Source organism: Myripristis murdjan, chromosome 8, assembly GCF_902150065.1.
Source record: "Myripristis murdjan chromosome 8, fMyrMur1.1, whole genome shotgun sequence".
Classification (NCBI taxonomy): domain Eukaryota; kingdom Metazoa; phylum Chordata; class Actinopteri; order Holocentriformes; family Holocentridae; genus Myripristis; species Myripristis murdjan.
The window spans coordinates 16165219-16188884 of NC_043987.1; the positions used below are offsets into that span (position 1 = coordinate 16165219).

At 43.0% G+C, this 23666-nt stretch overlaps 1 protein-coding gene and 3 pseudogenes across 1 annotated transcript in view; 1 reads left to right on the plus strand and 3 right to left on the minus strand.

Annotated features, from left to right (window-relative positions):
- Positions 1-23666, plus strand: part of LOC115363121 (extracellular serine/threonine protein kinase FAM20C-like) — a 28135-nt gene that overhangs the window by 3868 nt on the left and 601 nt on the right. The window lies entirely within an intron of this gene.
- On the minus strand, positions 1512-2365 carry LOC115364418 (microfibril-associated glycoprotein 4 pseudogene; annotated as a pseudogene).
- On the minus strand, positions 14520-15406 carry LOC115364023 (microfibril-associated glycoprotein 4 pseudogene; annotated as a pseudogene).
- LOC115364419 (microfibril-associated glycoprotein 4 pseudogene) lies at positions 18748-23649 on the minus strand (annotated as a pseudogene).

Sequence of the window (23666 nt, forward strand, 5' to 3'; positions counted from 1 at the left end):
ATTTTGCTTTAAGTAGGTTTACATAATTTGGATATACTTAGTATTTGGATACCATGGTGGCATTCCTTTACATACTGTTCACATGGAAGAAAAACAGCAAACTTTTTTGATTGGATGTTACAATCTTGAGGTGTTGCCAGTGCAATTCAATCTGACAAGTAGTCCTGTGTATTGGCTTACTCAGTGCCTGTGCAATGACAGAAATACTTGAATGTTTTTTTGGGGTCGCCAATATGAAAAGGATTCAGTGAAGTCTAACAGTGTAAAGTCTGAGAGGCTTTACTCTGAGTCTGAGAAGCGCTTGGGGGTCATAAAAGGGGTTAAAATGTCTCTTCTCAAACAGGGATAGCCTCGGGCGTTATACTTTGATTTTCATATTCTCAATGTAAATATATAGAAATACTTTGAAGACTTAACTTGCTGCGCTGTGCAGTACTTTGCTTCTGTTTTCTGCTATTGCATCTTTACTGTGAAGATCTGTTTACCAAATGATTACAGTGGGCAATAAATACAAAAATGATGACAAAAGTGAGTGTGTCCAGGTTGATACAGGTGTTTTGGACTAAATCGCCACTCTTAATTGCACGCATGTTTGGTTCAGAACAGATTAATATGTGTTTCTTCCTCTTTATACACCTGGAGGATTGCAAATACAGTGTGTCAACCAAGTATATACTGTGACAACTAGGATGAACACAATGCTTTGGTTGAATGAAAAACACTCAACATCTTCCTACAATACCTGGCAACAATGTACTGCCTTACAATATAACATGAGAAAAATCAGAATGCTCTAGTGCTTAAGGATTTAACAGTGCTAACTGGGAAAACCACAAGCGGGTGGGTACAATCACGCAAGTACACACAGAGAGAAATAAAGCTGAAGATGACCATGTAAACTAGAGGTCGTGTCCAGTTTCAGTGACAGAAATCTGAAAAAAGAATGAGCAACAAATTCTGTGGTATGACAGACTCAAATGCACTGGTCATTTTATACGCTAGCTGCCAAGGTGTTTTTTGACTGATTTCTTTATCTTGTTATTTGATACAGCTTCAGATCTCAACCCTGGCCCCTTCTGTGTGGAGTTTGCATGTTTTTGTTTGTTCACGTGCATTTGTTTGTCTTTATTTGTGGCATCCAACACATGCTGGAAATGATTCTAGGCCCTTTGACCATGAATATATGTACAGGCTAAGCTGTTATGGAAAAGGAATAAATATTGTGTGAAGGAAAACAAATAATTTGCTTTGCATGCATATTTTTATTCATAGAGAAAAGGTCAAGTTACTGTTAATGTCTCACAGAGCAAAAAAAACTGTTCACCATTACAGTACCTTCTGATAAACTTGAGATACATGACATTCAGTTACATAACAAGACAGTTCACTGAGAGATTGATTTCATTTGATTACATGTATAAAGAGGAGATATTCCCTGATCACGCACCCATAGTGACATTACACTGATTCTCTCATTTGAAAATGTAGATGTTTTTCATATCAGTTGTTGGCAAGACTATGTTGTACCTTTGATACATAAGACTGGGACAGCCTAGAAGGTAGACAACACAATTCATATCTGCTCAAGAAACTGGCCTTATCTTCATTGCCACAGCTTTCAGGGAGTAATGATAGCCCTTCCAGGAGGACCAGATTACACCTGTTGCATAGTGTGATGTTGTTCCCCAAAGATATACACCATTGATGTTAGCACTGTGGCAAGCAGTATACCAAAAGGCTCCGTAATAAGTACTTGCACAATTATTGCGCCATGTGTCCTGGTCTTTATCAAAGGTACTGAACTTGTGTCTACTGTGATGCAGCAGAGAGTCCCCTGCTCCTCCATTCGTTAAGCCTGAAACATGCAGCTTGTAGCCATCAGCCTCAGAGCCAACAGAGAATGAGGAGTACTTGGCAAACACTTTGTTTCCCCCAAAGTCCTCCATGTCCACCCTCAGCTCATAGCGTCTCTTCTTGGTGAGGAGGTGCATGTTCTCCAGTCCCAGCCAGTACTCTCCGGATCCATTTCCAAAGCCGACTTTGTACTGCTTCCAGGGTCTGTAGAAATTCACTGTGCCGTCCATTCTTCTCTGGATCACCGTCCACTTCCCTCCATCAGTGTCCATGTCACAAAACACTTGAACTGGTGTAATACCCGGATAGATGGTGTACACACTGCTCTTGGTGGAGATGTTTTTGTAGATTTCATCACAGTCCACAGTCAGGGAGATATCACAGCGAGGAGAACAGTGGACTCCTGCAGGCAACACAGCTGTGATCGCATAGCACAAAATGGCAAGTTTGAAATATAGATCTTGCATTGTGGATTTCAGATAAAGACACCAATGAAACATCAAATGGATGCAGATTCCTTGCAGCTCTAATGCTGTCTGAGCTGACAAATGGCAATTTATAGTCAGGAATGGTGACACTAGATGGCACTAAGCCAAAACAATATTACATTACAGATTGAACAATGTATCCATTTGACCAGTTCAAAAGTTCATCAGACTCCTTAGAACAGTATGGAACAAGTTGATCCAACAGTTTGACTTGAATGATTTTTTCCTGTATTGAATAAAAGTTTAGACTCCATGAGAACTGAGTTTACTACCAATAGATGAAATAACTTTAATTCTTCTGCTTTCAGAGTGTGTGTGTGTGTGTGTGTGTGTGTGCGTGCGTGCGTGCGTGCGTGCGTGCGTGCGTGCGTGCGTGCGTGCGTGCGTGCGTGCGTGCGTGCGGGCATCATTTCACAAAGTTTATCAGATTGATATGAAAAGTCCATGTGATAGAACATGATTTTGTGCGATTGAAGGGTTCTTGGATACAATCCGTGGAGTTTGTTGCTAGTGACATGTGAGCTCTGTGTTCACAGCGATCCATTCACTATGTGCTCTGGTGAAGGGCTGCACTTTTTAGCTTATCAAACAACCAAATCAGGCCTCACCGCAGCCATGTAGAGAGCTCTAACTGTACAAACGACAGTGCTTCTTGCTCACACAGCCTCACTCATCACAAGGGCCCTTGGAATTGTCCTAACTTTTCCCCCCATATACGGTGCCCCTGGCTATACTTGTTATAACAATTAGACTGACTTTCACTGCATCACTGTATCTAAAGTTAAATACAACAACTGAATTATAATGAGCTCCTTAATAAGCAAACCAAAGTAGTCATGCTCACTAAAGCCCAGAATTTCTCATTTCCATACTACATGTCACCTGCAGAAATACACTTCTAATGCACTGTCAGTTAGTTTTACTTCACCTTGTTTTCATCTTATTTTTAGTTTATGATATTAAGCTTGTCCATAAATCTTCTCCAGAGTGATTTCTAAGCAGTTTGATCCACTGACATTTCGTCCTCAGAAAAGTTCAACACTGATAACACAGACATACAACAGACAGCAAATAATGATTGGATTCTGTCCCAGGAAGTGGTGATCACTATTATTGTTAAGAACATTTCCTGGTCTCAGACACACACATCTTAGAAATGTTGTACTAACAGGTTTTTGGTTTTGGTTGGTTTGTTATGGCAGTGAAGTGCACTTTGGTGTCAGCTTTTCAAGACACCCTGACAGCCTCAGAGTCTTGCCTTGTCCTAAGAGTCTTTGACTCTTTGACCCAAAGAGGTTTAGATCACGGGACTATCCAGATGAATGTGTAAGTAAATCAGTCGGTCACATTTATATTTTAGTTCAAAAAGGTTCATTTTGTCTACTTTGTTGACATGAGAGTTACTGTTCCTTTTTTCAGACAAAAATTAAGGTAGTCTACTACCTTAATTTTTGGGGCAAAGGACAGTCAGTTGTCGTAACTATGACTAACGGGGATAGAACCCAGTCGCACGACTCAAATAGGAGTTCAACTTAAATCTTTTAATAAGGAAAAGTAACAACTTAAATATCAATACAAAGTAACAACAGAAATATACTATGACAAAGTAGCAACCAAAATCACTCTTAACGAGGAATTACTGAAAACAAAGGCAAGACCAAAGTATCAAAGAAACTTGAGAACAAAACTTTGACCAAACAAAGTAACAAAGGAAATACATAATCTGACAAGACTTGACGAAACTTGACTTGACTTGGCGTGGCGTGACAATCAGACTAGAGGGAAACACACAAGGGGAAGGGCAAGTGACCTGACACAAGAGGAGAGTGGGATATCAAAATAAAACAGGAAGTCACGAGACAAGACACAAGAACAAAACCTAACAAAACAAAACATAATTCCTAAGACATGAAACAAAACCCAACAAAACATAATAATTTCAAGGACATGACAGTACCCCCCCCTCTAGGGACGGCTCCTGACGTCCCAAACAGTCTTAAAGGCATGGATGGATGGCCGTCAAAAGACGGGGGGAGGAGGAGGCCAAAACAAACAAGGATCTCCAGGGCAGAAGTCTATGGACGAGGCGGTGCTCTGGCGGACGGCCAGGGCACAGGGAACCATGGACGAGGTGGTGCTCTGGCGGACGGCCAGGGCGCAGGGAACCATGGACGAGGCGGTGCTCTGGCGGACGGCCAGAGTGCTGGCGGTCAAGGCGGACCCACCCTGGATGGCTGCAGTGTGGGTGGGAAAAAAACTCTGGACCGCCGGGCAGAGGCAGCGGCGGCAGCGGTGACGTGGACTCGGGACCGCCGGGCAGCGGCGACGTGGACTCGGGACCGCCGGGCAGCGGCGACGTGGACTCGGGACCGCCGGGCAGCGGCGACGTGGACTCGGGACCGCCGGGCAGCGGCGACGGCAACGTGGACTCGGGACCGCCGGGCAACGGCAACGTGGACTCGGGACCGCTGGGCAGCGGCGGCAGCGTGGACTGGGGACCGCCGGACAGCGGTGACGTGAACTCTGGACCGCCGGACAGCGGCGACGTCAACTCCGGGCCGCCGGACAGCGGCGACGCCAACGTGGACTCGGGGCCGCCAGGCAGCGGCGACGCCAACGTGGACTCGGGGCCGCCGGGCAGAGGCAGCGGTGACGTGGACTCGGAACCGCCGGGCAGCGGCAACGTCCACTCCAGGCCGCCGGGCAGCGGCAACGTCCACTCCAGGCCGCCGGGCAGCGGCAACGTCCATTCCAGGCCGCCGGGCAGCGGCAACGTCCACTCCAGGAACTTGGACAGGGACTGGGGTCTGGGCAGCCAGTCGTGCTCGGGGAACTGTGACATGGACTGGGGCCGGGACAGCCAGTCGGGCTCGAGGTACTGTGACTGTGACATGGACTGGGGCAGTGGGTCCGGCTTGGGGAACTGTGACAGGGACCTGGGCAGCCAGTCTGATACGGGGAACTGGGACAAGGGCAGTGGCTGGAACACCCAGTCTGGCTCGGGGCACTGGGACAGGGGCAGCCAGTCCGGTTCGGGGTACTGGGGCAGGAACCAAGACCGGGTCCGGAACAGCCGGTCGGGCTTGGCAAACTGTGACATGGACTGGGGCAGTGGGTCTGGCTTGGGGAACTGTGACAGGAACCTGGGCAGCCAGTCTGATACGGGGAACTGGGACAAGGGCAGTGGCTGGAACACCCAGTCTGGCTCGGGTTACTGGGACAGGGGCAGCCAGTCCGGTTCGGGGTACTGGGGCAGGAACCAAGACCGGGTCCGGAACAGCCGGTCGGGCTTGGCAAACTGTGACATGGACTGGGGCAGCCAGTCTGGACCTGGGAACTGGGACCGGGGCAGCCACTTGGGTTCGAGGTACTGTGACAGTGACATGGACCGGAGCAACCTGTCTGACCCTGGGAACTGGGACTGGGGCAGCCAATCTGGTTCTGGGAACTGGGACAGGTACTGCTCGGCTGCTAAGGCTAGTAGCTGGACCTGCTAGGTCGCAGAGGCTAATAGCTGGACCTGCTAGACTGCAGGGGCCGGTAGCTGGAATAGCTAGGCTGCTTGGGCTGCTAGGACTGGTAGCTGGTCTAGCTAGACTGCTAGAACTACTATGACTGGCAGCTGGGCTAGCTAGGCTGCTTGGACTGGTAGGGCTGGTTGCTTGGCTGCTTGGACTCATGGGACCGGTAGCTGGGCTAGTTAGACTGCTTGGACTGGTAGGGCTGGTAGCCTGGCTGCTTGGACTGGTAGCTAAGCTAGCTAGGCTGCTAGGGCTGCTATGGCTGGTAGCTGGGCTAGCTAGGCTGCTTGGACTGGTAGGGCTGGTAGCCTGGCTAGCTAGGCTGCTTGGACTGGTAGGGCTGGTAGCCTGGCTGCTTGGGCTGGTAGCTAGGCTAGCTAGGCTGCTATGGCTGGTAGCTTGGCTGCTTGGACTGGTAGCTAGGCTAGCTAGGCTGCTATGGCTGGTAGCTTGGCTGCTTGGACTGGTAGCTGGGCTAGCTAGGTTGCTTGGACTGGTGGCTTGACTCACTTGGCTGCTGGGGGTCGTGGCTTGACTCACTTGGTTGCTGGGGCTCGTGGCTTGACTCACTTGGTTGCTGGGGCTCGTGGCTTGACTCAATTGACTGCTGGGGCTCGTGGCTTGACTCAATTGACTGCTGGGGCTCGTGGCTTGACACACTGGGCTGCTTGGGCTCCGGGCTAAGCTTGCCAGGGTGCCAAGGCTGATGGCTGGGCTGCGACTAGCACGCTGTAGACCCGCAAGCCGGCGCCTGGCCAGCTGGTGGCTACGAGGGCCCCCAAAGGCCAGTCGGGCAACAGGGAGCTGCTGTGGCACATGAGACTGGGGTGCAGGTCGGGAGGACATATCAGTCCACAGCCGCTGACAAAATATAATAACTTCTGCTGGGGTCATTTCCCGCTCGTTCATTTTGTCAGCTGTTCTGAGTCGGCTGGGTTCTGGCTGGCGAGTTCGTTCTGTCGTAACTATGTCTAACGGGGATAGAACCCAATCGCACGACTCAAATAGGAGTTCAACTTAAATCTTTTAATAAGGAAAAGTAACAACTTAAATATCAATACAAAGTAACAACAGAAATATACTATGACAAAGTAGCAACCAAAATCACTCTTAACGAGGAATTACTGAAAACAAAGGCAAGACCAAAGTATCAAAGAAACTTGAGAACAAAACTATGACCAAACAAAGTAACAAAGGAAATACATAACCTGACAAGACTTGACGAAACTTGACTTGACTTGGCGTGGCGTGACAATCAGACTAGAGGGAAACACACAAGGGGAAGGGCAAGTGACCTGACACAAGAGGAGAGTGGGATATCAAAATAAAACAGGAAGTCACGAGACAAGACACAAGAACAAAACCTAACAAAACAAAACATAATTCCTAAGACATGAAACAAAACCCAACAAAACATAATAATTTCAAGGACATGACATCAGTTATCTGAATTTCCACCATCATTTTTGTCCCATCTTGTCTGAAAAAAAAGGAACGGTAACTCACATTAATATTTTATTTCCTTATTCATAATATATAGACCTAATACTTTGCCCTAATCAGCCATATGTTTGAGATTTATTTTATATTATCATTCAAAGAAAATCAGAACACATTTGTACTTAAACTGTTACTGTTACCGCACTATCCTCATCCAGCCCCACCTCCAGGCCAGGCAGGCTTCGACTGGTGCTGCAGGTCTTGGCTGGCTGCATGGAAAAAGAAGGCTATGTCAGTGTTGTGGAGGATGACCCGACTGGGGACACGAGCACCCACAGGAGCCCAGGCCAAAGGTAATGAGGTCTAGGCTGGAGGATGGACGGAGCCACCCTGGGTCCCTGGTCCCATCTTGGACTTTCAGTGACAAGTTAACAATGGCTGTGTGACCCATGGGATTGAACCAAAATCACACTTTTGACATCATGCTGAATTCAATGAATTCCAAGACTTGCCTTCAATGCCTCTACAGAGCGTGCTTTTGAGTGTGTTTATATAGAACAAATTGTCCACAGATACAAATGAAAGACTGTGCTAAAAAAAAAAATAAAAAGAGGCTTTGTATTCGTTAGATACAGATGTATTTTTGTTTTTATCAGATGGTGTACAAGACATATAGGGACCACTGTTTGTGTTCTGATTTTGTTCTGTTTGTTTTGAAGACTGAGGCTATCATGTTCATGTAAGTGTTTATTATATTATTCTATGACCAAATGAGATGACACAACAACATATAGTCAGACTGTAAGCTTAACCAATGCACCACAAGACAAAGAAACATTTTAAAACTATAGGCGGTTTTAACATATTACTTACTTTGTCAAACATGCCAGGCCTGGGGATAATGAAACTGTGTAGTTGTAATTCTAAAATTTGATCAATCAGCCCTTCAAACTACAACCAGTGTCCAAAGGGTCGACTCTCTCTCTGTCCCTATATGCTTTATTATCGTTAGCCACACTTGACAGATTAGATGAACATCATTCTGATCAAAACTACATTTCACACTGTATTCCAAACAATATCCTCACTTTGCTTAATTCCAATTTTGTAACATGTTTATCATGTTCCTCCTCTTAGCAAGTTCATCTTGCATTATATGCAGTCGGAGAGGCACAACATCAAAACAAGGCCGTACCGCCCATATACATTGAGAGGTCCAAGTCCCTCCCCAATGTTCAGGCACTCCAAAAATGTCCTCCCCCCAAAAAATATTGCTGGAATATATTTTAGCAATTCAGTGTATATTGGATGATGGGGCAATCGGGGATATCTGCCCCCCCAGTGCTGAAATGGTGGTTTCGGCCCTGCATCAAAACATTATTATGCGGAAACCAAAAACAGTTTAACTTTGAGAATCGGAAACTAGATTTGCATCACAGATATTTTTTATTAAGAGGAATGTCAGTCCATTCAAAGGCACCGCCATTCTTACATGCAGACCTTAAACATTTAGATCAAGGTTTGTGTACTGTATAGCCTACATTATAAAAAGGGACTACTTTATGTTGTAGTAACACGTTACATGCGCTGTGAGGTGCGCATTGATTTGCCCGGACTCACCTGACATAGAAACACACACTCCTGATGTGACCACATCAGCTTCATCTTCAGATGAGACTGTCATCAGTGCCGTTAACCCACCAGATGTACCGATAGAGACTCATTCCCCTAAGGAAACGTTCCAGGAGAGACGTTACCCAGTGAGGCAGAGAAGACCTCCCCAGAGACTTGAGTTCTAAATGGACCTAAATTACTAAGTTACTAAGTAAACAAATGTTATGTGTTATATTAAAGGTTAACATATTTGTTTAGAATAGCACCCAGGAAAAACAACAGTTGATGCACTAGTTAAATAAAAAGGGAGGAGTGTACTGTATAGCCTACATTATAAAAAGGGACTACTTTATGTAATAACACGTTACATGCACTATGAGGTGCGCATTGATTTGTATATAGTTCTTACATTTTGGAATTCCACAAGTAAAGAGCAGTTAAACTTAGTTCCTCTCGCCAGCGTCTTTATTAATAATATAGTTGTGTTAATAGGCCACATACACAACAGTTTGGCTGCACTGTTACAATTTAAAGAGTCACAATTACAGTTCCTATATTCATTTTTTTTTTTAAATAGATTTTATTGATTTTCACAAAAACATAAACAACAAACAAGTGCTCTGCATTCACAAGTTCCTATATTCTTTTATTTCAGTATGTCCAAATTGTTATTTATTGCCGAATCACAAAGAATGAGAGTGGTTTGGCAAATTGGGGTAAAAGTTTGCTTTAAGTAGGTTTACATAATTTGGATATATTTAATATTTGGATACCATGGTGACATTCCTTAACATACTGCTCACATGGAAGAAAAAGAGCAAAGTTTTTTGATTGGATGTTACAATCTTGAGGTGTTGCCAGTGCAATTTAATCTGACAAATAGTGCTGTGTATTTGCTTACTCAGTGCCTGTGCAATGACAGAAATACTTGAATGTTTTTTTTGGGGGGGTCACCAATATGAACAGGATTCAGTGAAGTCTAACAGTGTAAAGTCTGAGAGGCTTTACTCCGAGTCTGAGAAGCGCTTGGAGGTCATAAAAGGGGTTAAAATGTCTCTTCTCAAACAGGGATAGCCTCGGGCGTTATACTTTGATTTTCATATTCTCAATGTAAATATATAGAAATACTTTGAAGACTTAACTTGCTGCGCTGTGCAGTACTTTGCTTCTGTTTTCTGCTATTGTATCTTTACTGTGAAGATCTGTTTACTAAATGATTACAGTGGGCAATAAATACAAAAATGATCACAAAAGTGAGTGTGTCCAGGTTGATACAGGTGTTTTGGACTAAAGCGGCACTCTTAATTACACACATGTTTGGTTCAGAACAGATTAATATGTGTTTCTTCCTCTTTATACACCTGGAGGATTGCAAATACAGTGTGTCAACCAAGTATATACCAGGGGTGGGACCAAGTCATTGTTTTGCAAGTCACAAGTAAGTCTCAAGTCTTTGCCCTCAAGTCCCAAGTCAAGTCCCAAGTCAAGACAGGCAAGTCCCGAGTCAAGTCCCAAGTCAAGACTGACAAGTCTCAAGTCAAGTCCCAAGTCCTACAGTTTGAGTTTCAAGTCCTTTCGAGTCCTTTTAACAACAGAGTAATAAACATATCATGTATGCTTTTAAAATCTGTATTTATTTATAAAAATGTGTTGTTTTTTTTGTTTTTTTTGCTCCATTCTTATTTTGTTACTGTCTTCTAATTTAACAAAACACATTACCTGGGAAAACCTTTTTGATCCTGCAGTCATAAAAGCAGAATATGTAAAGCAGAATCACCGTCTGGTAATGTAATGTAAGTAATGTAAATTAAGTAATGTAAGTAATGTAAATTACTTATCAAACAGACCTAACAATTCAGCTACCAATGAATCAGCAGTAGTATGCATTTGATAACATAGATTGAAAAATAAGCCGAAGGCGGTGAAACTATCCGCTCTGCCGTCGGAGAACACAGACGATTCTTCTAATTTGTGCTCAGTCATTCTCCATGCCTGTTGATAAGTTACGAAAAACTGCAAAGTCCGACCGGTTTGAAAATTGACACACCGCTTTTTCTCCACAAGACGCACATTTTTCGAATAGGATAGTAAAATAATAATAATAAGTATTAGTAGTAAGTAACGGCAAGTAACGGCGCATTTTATTGTCAGTAACGGTAACGGCGTTACAACGGGGGAAACAGTAATTTCTTTGATTACTCGTTACTGATAAAAGTAACGCCGTTAGTAACGCCGTTACTTTGTAACGCCGTTACTCCCATCACTGGTTGCTATTAGGTCAAATTCCTTGCTTCCTTCTTCTTCATTGGTTGTCCTGCAATTTGATTGGATGGATACTGTCGGATCAAACAACGTGGAACTAATTTGATTGGATGTTGTGCCGACAGCACACACAAACACAAACACACAGACGCACACATATACACAGAGGGAGATAGAGCGTTCCTTAATAACATACTTTTTAATCTTTGTGTTTTGGGGAAAGTAGGGAGTCTTTCCAAGACAAAAGGCTGAAGTCCAAGTGAAGTCACGAGTCCTTGATGTTAAAGTCCAAGTCGAGTTGCAAGTCTTTTTACATTTTGTCAAGTCGAGTCTAAAGTCATCAAATTTATGACTCGAGTCTGACTCGAGTCCAAGTCATGTGACTCGAGTCCACACCTCTGGTATATACTGTGACAACTAGGATGAACACAATGCTTTGGTTGAATGAAAAACACTCAACATCTTCCTACGATACCTGGCAACAATGTACTGCCTTACAATATAACATGAGAAAAATCAGAATGCTCTGGTGCTTAAGGATTTAACAGTGCTAACTGGAAAAACCACAAGCGGGTGGGTACAATCACGCAAGTACACACAGAGAGAAATAAAGCTGAAGATTACCATGTAAACTAGAGGTCGTGTCCAGTTTCAGTGACAGAAATCTGAAAAAAGAATGAGCAACAAATTCTGTTGTATGACAGACTCAAATGCACTAGTCATTTTATACGCTAGCTGCCAAGGTGTTTTTTGACTGATTTCTTTATCTTGTTATTTTATACAGCTTCAGATCTCAACCCTGGCCCCTTCTGTGTGGAGTTTGCATGTTTTTGTGTGTTCATGCACATTTGTTTGTCTTTATTTGTGTCATCTGGGGTAATCCAACACATGCTGGAAATCATTCTAGGCCGTTTGACCATGAATATATGTATAGGCTAAACTGTTATGGAAAAGGAATAAATATAGTGTGAAGGGAAAAAAAATACTTTGCATGCATATTTTTATTCATAGAGAAAAGGTCAAGTTACTGTTAATGTCTCACAGAGCAGAAAAACTGGTCACTATTGCAGTACCTTCTGATAAACTTGAGATACATGACATTCAGTTACATAACAAGACAGTTCACCTGAGAGATTGGGCTCTAGTTTCGCAGACCTGGCGAGGCGCGGGCGCAGCGCAGCGCCGTTCCTCCTACCGGCGCAAGGGAGGAGAGAAGGCGTGGAGTGGGTTTGACACAGCCGATTCACTTTAAACCAATCAAATGAGCCCCTGTCCTCGCCTTTAAAATGCGCTGCGCGAAGGCGTAGTGGTAGTCTACACATTTGACATGGACGAAGAGAGCAGCCGCATCACACACGCAGTGAGGCCAGTCTTGGCTGTTGCAATGTTGCTGGAGCTACCTGCCATCCATCTGTCCACCCATCCATCTAACCACCCATCCATCCATGCATCTATCCTTAAATTTGTCTTCCTGAGTCCCCTGTCTTTCCATTACCTGCCTGCCTCGCATCTCTTTTTTTCCAGCTCTGTCACCGTCTGTTAAAGTTATTGATTTTTACGAGCAAATAAAAATTTTACTGTGAAGCCCCCATTTTTAATGAATGTTTTTACATCAAAGGATAATCCTCGCCATATTCATATAAATAGCCTACATGTTTGTTTTGCAACTTTCGACTCCATCACTTACTGATGCAACAACACACTAGAGATTAAAACAAAATCCGGTTCATGAAAGCTTTTACATTCGCTGTTCTAAACGCCCAGTGTCTGGCAAGGAACCGATGCATTTTACATTTTCTATATGTGTGGAATCAGGGTTTCATTCATTCATTCATCTTCTAAACCGCTTATCCTCACTAGGGTCGCGGGGGGGTGGTGGAGCCTATCCCAGCGCTCATAGGGCGAAGGCAAGGAAACACCCTGGACAGGTCGCCAGTCCATCGCAGGGCAAATCAGGGTTTCCGTTAGAAAAAATTGGCACCGGACAACGTGACCGGCAGGTTTTCAATTTACCGGACAAATGTTTGAAATTCCGGTCAAATATTATCTGAATTTACTGAGTTTAAAATTATATGCAGGCTATATAATAATGATATCAAGGCATGTCAATTTATAGCGTAATCTTTTTATTGAAAAGCAGGCTGTATCAAATTAAATTGCCGTCAATTGACTCACGTGCGTAACGTCTAAAATAAATAAATAAATATTGCACAAGCCTGTGCTCTTTTAACATGAACATTGCATACAATTGCAACTACAATTTGCAAACAAAAAAACGGGCACATATTATTTTAATAACGCGGCGTGCTGCCAACTTGAAATCAAATAGATGCAATAAAAACTTAATTCAGCAGCTGAATTAAAATCAAAAGTCTCAAGTGTCTCTCCGCAACTTGCAATGCGCATCAGTCTTGTGACCTTGTTCTCCCCCAGGCGACTTCGCTGTTTTGATCCGGTTCTGCAGAAAAAACCCTCTCTCTCCCTCTGGTACACCGGAGACAGGGATCACGCAGTCTATTTTTTTTTTTTTTTATTATAAATAAAATTACGTGGAAATTGACTGTTTTAATAAAATTCAAATTGTGAATATTTTCACCGGACACTTAAAAATTCCCGGACTTTGGCAGATTTTACCAGTCATAGTCCGGTGATTACCGGATAACGAAAACTCAGAGTGGAATATTTAAATATATATGGAAGAAGTACTGTGTAGTTAACAGGAGCAGCGCCAGACACCATAACTGGAAAAAAGACATCACTGTATGGGACACATTGTTTGACTGACAGGTGATCAGGTTGGGTTTCCATTACGCTGCCAAACGGTGCCAATCTCCTTTGATCTGACATCAGTTGTGACGGGACAGTCGATATGGAGATACGTTTATGTGCTGACTGAGATAGTAGCATTGAATAGTGCTTTCTGTGGGTATTTATTGCATTGTTACTGTGCCTGACATTCTGGAAATCTGCCTGTGAGGTTGTGGTGACGTGTGCGCACTGCCCGCCTGTCAGCCAAACTTCCACTGCGCCAGCCACGCTGCGCCTTGCGCCGAAAGTAGACGTGGTTTCAGGAGGCGAGCTTTTGGCGCACCTCGGCGAAGCCTTTTGCCACGAAACTGTCACTGCGCCAAGATGAATCTGTCGACACCTCCCCCTGCTGCGCCGCCACTCCCATCTCGGCGCAGATCCGTCTGCGAAACTTGGAAACCGTTCGCCTCACGCGTTGCGCCTGTCGAAACTAGCTCTGCGCGGGGTGCGCCTCACTGCGCCACCCTGCGCTGCGCCGGGAAACTAGAGCCCTTTGATTTCATTTGATTACACGTATAAAGAGTAGATATTCCCTGATCACACACCCATAATAACATTACACTGATTCTCTGATTTGAAAATGTAGATGTTTTTCATATTGATTGTTGGCAAGACTATGTTGTACCTTTGATACATAAGACTGGGACAGCCTAGAAGGAAGACAACACAATTCATATCTGCTCAAGAAACCGGCCTTATCTTCATTGCCACAGCTTTCAGGGAGTAATAATAGCCCTTCCAGGTGTACCAGACTACACCTGTTGCAAAGTGTGATGTTGTTCCCCAAAGATATACACCATTGATGTTAGCCGTGTGGCAAGACTTATACCAAAAGGCTCCGTAATAAGTACTTGCACAATTTTTGCTCCATGCGTCCTGGTCTTTATCAAAGGTACTGAACTTGTGTCTATTGTGATACAGCAGAGAGTCCCCTGCTCCTCCGTTCGTGAAGCCTGAAACGTGCAGCTTGTAGCCATCAGCCTCAGAGCCAACAGAGAATGAGGAGTACTTGGCAAACACTTTGTTTCCCCCAAAGTCCTCCATGTCCACCCTCAGCTCATAGCGTCTCTTCTTGGTGAGGAGATGCATGTTCTCCAGTCCCAGCCAGTACTCTCCGGATCCATTTCCAAAGCCGACTTTGTACTGCTTCCAGGGTCTGTAGAAATTCACTGTGCCGTCCATTCTTCTCTGGATCACCGTCCACTTCCCTCCATCAGTGTCCATGTCACAGAACACTTGAACTGGTGTAATACCCGGGTAGATGGTGTACACACTGCTCTTGGTGGAGATGTTTTTGTAGATTTCATCACAGTCCACGGTCAGGGAGATATCACAGCGAGGAGAACAGTGGACTCTTGCAGGCAACACAGCTGTGATTGCGTAGCACAAAATGGCAAGTTTGAAATATATAACTTGCATTGTGGATTTCAGATCAAGACACCAATGAAACATCAAATGGATGCAGATTCCTTGCAGCTCTAATGCTGTCTGAGCTGACAAATGGCAATTTATAGTCAGGAATGGTGACACTAGATGGCACTAAGCCAAAATAACATTACATTACAGATTGAACAATGTATCCATTTGACCAGTTCAAAAGTTCATCAGACTCCTTAGAACAATTTGGAACAAGTTGATCCAACGGTTTGACTTGAATGATTTCTTCTTATATTGAATAAAAGTTTAGACTCCATGAGAACTTAGTTTACTACCAATAGATGAAATAGCTTTAATTCTTCTGTTTTCAGAGTGTGTGTGTGTGTGTGCGTGCGTGCGTGCGTGCGTGCGTGCGTGCGTGCGTGCGTGCGTGCGTGCGTGCGTGCGTGTGGGCATCATTTCACAAAGTTTATCAGATTGACATGAAAAGTCCATGTGATAGAACATGATTTTGTGCGATTGAAGGGTTCTTGGATACAATCCGCGGAGTTTGTTGCTAGTGACATGTGAGCTCTGCGTTCACAGCGATCCATTCACTATGTGCTCTGGTGAAGGGCTGCACTTTTTAGCTTATCAAACAACCAAATCAGGCCTCACCGCAGCCATGTAGAGAGCTCTAACTGTACAAACGACAGTGCTTCTTGCTCACACAGCCTCACTCATCACAAGGGCCCTTGGAATTGTCCTAACTTTCCCCCCCATATACGGTGCCCCTGGCTATACCTGTTATAACAATTAGACTGACTTTCACTGCATCACTGTATCTAAAGTTAAATACAACAACTGAATTATAATGAGCTCCTTAATTAGCAAACCAAAGTAGTCGTGCTCACTAAAGCCCAGAATTTCTCATTTCCATACTACATGTCACCTGCAGAAATACACTTCTAATGCACTGTCAGTTAGTTTTACTTCACCTTGTTTTCATCTTATTTTTAGTTTATGATATTAAGCTTGTCCATAAATCTTCTCCAGAGTGATTTCTAAGCAGTTTGATACACTGACATTTCGTCCTCAGAAAAGTTCAACACTGATAAAGCAGACATACAACAGACAGCAAATAATGATTGGATTCTGTCCCAGGAAGTGGTGATCACTATTATTGTTAAGAACATTTCCTGGTCTTAGACACACACATCTTAGAAATGTTGTACTAACAGGTTTTTGGTTTTGGTTGGTTTGTTTTGGCAGTGAAGTGCACTTTGGTGTCAGCTTTTCAAGACACCCTGACAGCCTCAGAGTCTTGCCTTGTCCTAAGAGTCTTTGACTCTTTGACTCAAAGAGGTTTAGATCACGGGACTATCCAGATGAATGTGTAAGTAAATCAGTCGGTCACATTTATATTTTAGTTCAAAAAGGTTCATTTTGTCTACTTTGTTGACATGAGAGTTACTGTTCCTTTTTTCAGACAAAAATTAAGGTAGTCTACTACTTTAATTTTTGGGGCAAAGGACAGTCAGTTATCTGTGAATTTCCACCATCATTTTTGTCCCATCTTGGACAAAAATTAAGGTAGTCTACTACCTTAATTTTTGTCTGAAAAAAAGGAACAGTAACTCACATTAATATTTTATTTCCTTATTCATAATATATAGACCTAATACTTTGTGTGTAGATTTTACTGATTTTCACAAAAACATAAACAACAAACAAGTGCTCTGCATTCACAAGTTCCTATATTCTTTTATTTCAGTATGTCGAAATTGTTATTTATTGCCGAATCACAAAGAATGAGAGTGGTTTGGCAAATTGGGGTAAAAGTTTGCTTTAAGTAGGTTTACATAATTTGGATATATTTAATATTTGGATACCATGGTGGCATTCCTTTACATACTGCTCACATGGAAGAAAAAGAGCAAAGTTTTTTGATTGGATGTTACAATCTTGAGGTGTTGCCAGTGCAATTCAATCTGACAAGTAGTGCTGCGTATTGGCTTACTCAGTGCCTGTGCAATGACAGAAATACTTGAATGTTTTGGGTTTTTTTTGGGTCACCAATATGAACAGAATTCAGTGAAGTCTAACAGTGTAAAGTCTGAGAGGCTTTACTTCGAGTCTGAGAAGCGCTTGGGGGTCATAAAAGGGGTTAAAATGCCTCTTCTCAAACAGGGATAGCCTTGGGCGTTATACTTTGATTTTCATATTCTCAATGTAAATATATAGAAATACTTTGAAGACTTAACTTGCTGCACTGTGCAGGACTTTGCCTCTGTTTTCTGCTATTGCATCGTTACTGTGAAGATCTGTTTACTAAATGATTACAGTGTGCAATAAATACAAAAATGATCACAAAAGTGAGTGTGTCCAGGTTGATACAGGTGTTTTGGACTAAAGCGGCACTCTTAATTGCACGCATGTTTGGTTCAGAACAGATTAATATGTGTTTCTTCCTCTTTATACACCTGGAGGATTGCAAATACAGTGTGTCAACCAAGTATATACTGTAATAACAAGGATGAACACAATGCTTTGGATGAATGAAAAACACTCAACATCTTCCTACAATACCTGGCAAAAATGTGCTGCTTTACAATATAACATGAGAAAAATCAGAATGCTCTAGTGCTTAAGGATTTAACAGTGCTAACTGGAAAAAAACACAAGCAGGTGGGTACAATCACGCAAGTACACACACAGAAAAATAAAGCTGAAGATGACCATGTAGACTAGAGGTCATGTCCAGTTTCAGTGACAGAAATCTGAAAAAAGAATGAGCAACAAATTCTGTGGTATGACAGACTCAAATGCACTGGTAATTTTATACTAGCTGCCAAGGTGTTTTTTGACTGATTTCTTTATCTTGTTATTTTATACAGCTTCAGATCTCAACCCTGGCCCCTTCTGTGTGGAGTCTGCATGTTTTTGTGTGTTCATGCACATTTGTTTGTCTTTATTTGTGTCATCTGAGGTAATCCAACACATGCTGGAAATCATTCTAGGCCGTTTGACCATCAATATGTGTATAGGCTAAGATTTTATGGAAAAGGAATAAATATTGTGTGAAGGAAAACAAATAATTTGCTTTGCATGCATATTTTTATTCATAGAGAAAAGGTCAAGTTACTGTTAATGTCTCACAGAGCAGAAAAACTGGTCACCATTACAGTACCTTCTGATAAACTTGAGATACATGACATTCAGTTGCATAACAAGACAATTCACCTGAGAGATTGATTTCATTTGATTACATGTATAAAAAGTAGATATTCCCTGATCACGCACCCATAATCACATTACACTGATTCTCTCATTTGAAAATGTAGATGTTTTCCATATCGATTGTTGGCAAGACTATGTTGTACCTTTGATACATAAGACTGGGACAGCCTAGAAGTTAGACAACACAATTCATATCTGCTCAAGAAACTGGCCTTATCTTCATTGCCACAGCTTTCAGGGAGTAACTATGGCCCTTCCAGGAGTTCCAGTTTACACCTGTTCCAACGTGTGATGTTGTTCCCCAAAGATATACACCATTGACGTTAGCATGGTAGCAAGACTGATACCAAAAGGCTCCGTAATAATGACTTGCACAATTTTTGCCCCATGTGTCCTGGTCTTTATCAAAGGTACTGAACTTGTGTCTATTGTGATACAGCAGAGAGTCCCCTGCTCCTCCGTTCTTGAAGCCTGAAACGTGCAGCTTGTAGCCATCAGCTTCAGAGCCAACAGAGAATGAGGAGTACTTGGCAAACACTTTGTTTCCCCCAAAGTCCTCCATGTCCACCCTCAGCTCATAGCGTCTCTTCTTGGTGAGGAGGTGCATGTTCTCCAGTCCCAGCCAGTACTCTCCGGATCTATTTCCAAAGCCGGCTTTGTACTGCTTCCAGGGTCTGTAGAAATTCACTGTGCCGTCCATTCTTCTCTGGATCACCGTCCACTGCCCTCCATCAGTGTCCATGTCACAAAACACTTGAACTGGTGTAATACCCGGATAGATGGTGTACACACTGCTCTTGGTGGAGATGTTTTTGTAGATTTCATCACAGTCCACAGTCAAGGAGATATCACAGCGAGGAGAACAGTGGACTCCTGCAGGCAACACAGCTGTGATCGCATAGCACAAAATGGCAAGTTTGAAATATAGATCTTGCATTGTGGATTTCAGATCGAGACACCAATGAAACATCAAATGGATGCAGATTCCTTGCAGCTCTAATGCTGTCTGAGCTGACAAATGGCAATTTATAGTCAGGAATGGTGACACTAGATGGCACTAAGCCAAAATAATATTACATTACAGATTGAACAATGTATCCATTTGACCAGTTCAAAAGTTCATCAGACTCCTTAGAACAGTATGGAACAAGTTGATCCAACAGTTTGACTTGAATGATTTTTTCCTGTATTGAATAAAAGTTTAGACTCCATGAGAACTGAGTTTACTACCAATAGATGAAATAACTTTAATTCTTCTGCTTTCAGAGTGTGTGTGTGTGTGTGTGTGTTCGGGCGTCATTTCACAAAGTTTATCAGATAGACATGAAAAGTCCATGTGATAGAACATGATTTTGTGCGACTGAAGAGTTCCTGGATACACTCCGCGGAGTTTGTTGCTAGTGACATGCGAGCGCTGCGTTCACAGCGATCCATTCACTATGTGCTCTGGTGAAGGGCTGCACTTTTTAGCTTATCAAACAACCACATCAGGCCTCACCGGAGCCATGTAGAGAACTCTATCTGTGCGAGTGACAGTGCTTCTTGCTCATGCAGCCTCGCTAATCACAATTTATGTATAAAATGTTAAATATATGTTTACCTTACTTGTATTGTCAGACTTCCAATATCAAACAAAAATATGCAGTAACAGCTCTTCTGTTCAGATAAACTCATATTATCTGGTGTATGAGCCCATGACCTTTAGTATCATTACTCATTCACTGTTAATGACTCTAGTGTAGATAGCATCACAACCTCCTCTCAGTGAGAAGCTACAGTGAAAACACAGCTGTCACATTCTCTGTGACGGAGATAAAGGCAGTTTGCTAGGTCAGCAGTCTTCACCCCACCTCTCTGAACCTGAGATTAAACTCTTCCTCCAGCTGTTGATCAAACTGTCAAAATCTCTGTTCAGCAATATTACATATTTACAAGGTTTTTCCATGAAAAAACATCTGTTCATGCCTTACTTAGGTATACTACAGTAGTTCAGGCCAGGGGCCATCTTTGGAGAATGAAGGGGACCAGGAGCCGCTAGATAAAATGAGCCATTATTGACTTATATCCTATCAAAATGAATATAGCCCAATCATTTGTCCTGCTGTAACTATCATGCTGAACACACCATGACATAAACAAAACATAAACATAAAAAAAAAAAAAAAAATATCAGAAAACAGTAAAAATTACAAGAAATACAAAATAGGGAAAAGAAAAATAAAACATTTGCAGTGATTATGATTATTACAAGAAAATTCTATAATAATTTCCCCAAAAAATGAAAAATAAAAAGGACTGATGTGAATTTTGTTCAGATGGTGAAAAAAAACCTTTCAGAATAAAAGCCTAACCCTAACCCTAACCCTCTACTACCAGTGGGCTCCTGAGATTCACAGGGTTAAAGGGAAACCCTGGGGGATTGCAGTTAATCTGTACATATCCTTTGGGATTTGATTGGCTTTCAGGGGGTGACCATCATTGTCCTCGAGGACCACATGTGGCCCACAGGCCAAACTTTAAGTATCTGTAGGTTACACCTTGCACTCGTTAAGTATGTATGGATCTATGAATATGTAAACAGTAGCCCTTACCTCCCCCTTCAGTAGAGGAATGTGCAAACAAGTAGAGGAGGACCTTTAAGAGATGAGGTTTACCTCTTCATGTTCACTGCACAAAGAACTTCCACCTCTCTATCACATTCTCTCTCTTACTATTTCTTAATCAGTTTTTCTCTCTACCACCAGCTAATAACATCTGCTTCTACGGCGAGTGTTCCTACTATTGCTCCACTGAGCATGCTCTGTGCGGTAAACCAGACCAAATTGAGGGCTCACTAGCGGCCTTCCTGCCAGACCTGGCCTTGGCCAAACGCAAGACCTGGAGGAATCCCTGGAGACGGTCCTACCACAAGCACAAGAAAGCTGAGTAAGGACAGGACACTTTTCCTCCAAGGTTTTAGCCAGCTTCTCTTATCATATAAATAAAGCAGACTTTCTTTATATTTTCTTATTCTTCCACAGCATTGTGTGGAGAGTTTTCATATCTTAAAAAGTACCAACAGGATTATACGACATGCATAACTAAACACATCACACCAGGTAGTAGTGAATGACTATTTGTTGATTCACTTTTTTTCTGTTTTTTTTTTTTTGTTGCACATTGCTTTTTGCACACTGGGTTGTACTTAGGTTATTCTGTTGTACTCAGATCTTATTCTGTTGTACTTAGATTACTTATTCTTTATTTCTATTTTTTTATTTACTTAATCTGTAATCTGTGGATACTGCTGAAAAAAATGTGAATTTCCTGCAGGATGAATAAAGTATCTATCTATCTATCTACACTACTCACAAAAAGTTAGGGATATTTGGCTTTCGGGTGAAATTTACGGAAAATGTAAAAAGTTCACGCTACAGTGATATTATATCATGAAAGTAGGGCATTTAAGTAGAAGCATGCACTGGTGATTTCCTCATCTCAAACAATTTATTGAAACAAAAGCCAACAACATTGGTGGGTATACCACAACAAAAAATGTCAATGTCTCAATAACTTGTCATGTGCCCTTGAGCATCAATTACAGCTTGACAGCGACGTCTCATGCCGTTCACAAGTCGACTTATTGTCTGCTGAGGCATGACATCCCACTCTTCTTGAAGGGCGGCCCTCAGGACATTGAGGTTCTGGGGTACAGAGCTCCGAGCCTCTACACGGCGACTCAGCTGATCCCATAGGTTTTCTATGGGATTCAGGTCTGGAGAAAGTGCAGGCCACTCCATCTGAGGTACCCCAGTCTCCAGCAACCGTTCCCTAATCATGCGACCTCGATGAGCTGGAGCATTGTCGTCCATGAGGATGAAATTAGGCCTGTGTTGTTCATGCAGGGGCACAATGACTGGATTAATGATGTTATTCAGGTAGTATGGGCTTGTCACAAAGTGTAGGGCAGTTCTGTACTGACCAGACACACCTGCCCACACAGTAACACCACCACCACCAAAGGCTCATCTGGTGACAACAGTGGCTGATGCATAGCGCTCTCCTTGACGTCTCCAACATCGTTGGCGGCCATCATTTCTGCTCAACATGAATCGGCTTTCATCAGAGAACAGCACTGAGGCCCACTGGTCCCTCGTCCAGCGTAAATGCTCCCTGGCCCATGCAAGACGATGACACCTGTGCCTGGTGGTGTGGTCAGGTACCCTTGCAGGTCGTCTAGCACACAGACCATGCTGATGTAAATGGTTTCGAATGGTCTGACGTGACACTTGGGTGCCTCTCACCTCCCTTAAACGTACCTGGAGTTGAGTGGCATTCATCATCCGGTTCCGCAGGGCACTGTTCACAATGAAGCAGTCATCAGTGTGGGATGTGGCCAAAGGACATCCACTTCTATGCCTTTCTGTGACTCTTCCAGTCTCTCTGTATCTCTGTTGCAACCTGCTGATGACACTCTGTGACACTCTAAGCTCAGTGGCCACTTCCGTCTGAGGACATCCTGTTTGAAGCCTCGCAATGGCGAGGTGCTGCTGATCAATTGTTAGGTGTCGTCTTGGTCTCATGATGTCAAAATGTGAACAGCATGATGAGGAGGACTGTTTAAATACCAATTCTAATTGAACCAGGAAATTTATTGGTCGATTCATGGATCAAACATCTGATGTGAATTTTGCCGTTAAACTCCTTGTTAGAGAACAGCAACTTGTGCAAAAAGTACTGAAACATTGAACAGTTGGACATGTGCATTCAAAAGTTTACAGAAGGTCACATTAAGTTCACCTGTAAAGGTTATAATGCATTTTAGGTTCATCCTGAAATTTCACCTGAAAGCCGAATATCCCTAACTTTTTGTGAGTAGTGTATCTATCTACCATAAGCCAATTCCTCCACAAACCCCTAACCTTTTGGCACAAGAGGTAACATTATACTAAAGTGCCATTTTAACCTTCCATTCAAACAACCCAGGCATTGAAAAAAAGAAAAAAAAATCCTTACATGCTCCCGACACTGGTTCTCCCACCAGTCAGGGGTTAGTAAATGCACATGGCCTCCAAAAACCTTTAAAAATGTATAATTTCTCATG